The sequence below is a fragment of the Frankliniella occidentalis genome, unplaced genomic scaffold (genome assembly GCF_000697945.3).
Source record: "Frankliniella occidentalis isolate FOCC.00 unplaced genomic scaffold, Focc_3.1 Scaffold285, whole genome shotgun sequence".
NCBI classification, from domain to species: Eukaryota; Metazoa; Arthropoda; class Insecta; order Thysanoptera; family Thripidae; genus Frankliniella; species Frankliniella occidentalis.
Genome location: NW_026267411.1, coordinates 150,343 through 151,529, shown reverse-complemented (window position 1 = coordinate 151,529; position 1,187 = coordinate 150,343). Strand labels below are relative to the sequence as shown.

The 1,187-nt window shown below is 44.2% G+C and overlaps 1 long non-coding RNA gene across 2 annotated transcripts in view; it reads left to right on the top strand.

The window, feature by feature from the left end:
* Positions 1 to 293: 293 nt before the first annotated feature.
* Positions 294 to 1,187, top strand: part of LOC113213327 (uncharacterized) — a 23,161-nt gene continuing 22,267 nt past the window's right edge. Inside the window, exon 1 of one of the 2 annotated variants that reach the window (XR_008011891.1) lies at positions 294 to 584. This is a non-coding gene — a long non-coding RNA (uncharacterized LOC113213327). The remainder of the gene's footprint in view (positions 585 to 1,187) is intronic. The other variant, XR_008011892.1, reaches the window with a different exon arrangement.

The following is a 1,187-nucleotide window of genomic DNA, read 5'->3' as shown; positions in this document are numbered from 1 at the left end:
CCTTTACTATAAATTCTAGCGTCCACCGATGTTATTTTTTTTTCTAAGTTTTTGGTCATATTTACTGAATGAAGCATTCTGGTAGAGCTGAAATGCAGAAGAATGCAGGGAACAAGAAAACGGAAGTCACCATGTTAAAGCATAGCGATTTCCGGTTTCTTCTCACCCGCATTCTTCTGCTTTTCAGCTTCACCGGAATGCTATATTTCCTTTGATTTTTGGTGATTTTTTCATGATTATTTATGAGTTTAAGTGAGTTTTTATGATTATTTCTATGGGTATGCACTGATTTTTCTGAGTGAAGGACCCTTCGGTCGTCGCACACGCCGTGCTGCCTCAGCGCCGTGCCACTTCCGAGCGCCCTCTTCCCCCTAACCCTTTTAAGATCAGCTGGAGTAAAGTGCTGTCGTGACGTTTGTGTCACTGTGATCTGATGTACAACTTCAACATGAGGTGGTTGAGCTTTTGCTGTTTGTTGCTAAAAGAGGCCAGCGTATCAAGGAAACGTGCAAGTGGATGATTGTGTGTCGGTGGTGGCGCCGCCCCCGCGCACTCGTTGAGCAGCCTGCGCAGGGATCATTCTGGTGAGTTAATATAGCATTCCGGTAGAGCTAAAATACAGAAGAATGCGAGGAACAAGAAAATGGAAATCACTGTGCTTTTCAATGGAACTTCCGTTTTCTTGTTCCCTGCATTCTTCTGCATTTCAGCATTACCGGAATGATTCATTTGCTTCTTTTAACTAGGGTGGGCCCAGTTTGGATAAAGCATTCCGGTGAAGCTGAAATGCAGAAGAATGCGGGGAAGAAAACGGAAATCGCCATGCCATAACACGGTACCTCCGTTTTCTTGGTGCATGCATTCTTTTGCATTTCAGCTTTACCGGAATGCTTTATTTATGATCTTCGTATTTACTTAAAAACAATGATTTTTTTTTTGACACCCTCACTGTCCGGGGAGTCAAATGAATCACTTTAGGGTTTGTATTTACAGTGTACTTATGTATGAGTAGACTAGGTAGATGCACGCCAAACCACTTCTCGCGTAACAGGCTTCGCGATGGTTCACGGAACACTGTTACGTTGCGACGCGCCTGGCGCACATCTACCTAGGCCTGACACCCAAATCGGGCAAAGAACCTAAAAAGCATTCCGGTAAAGCTGAAATGCAGAAGAATGCGGGCTAGA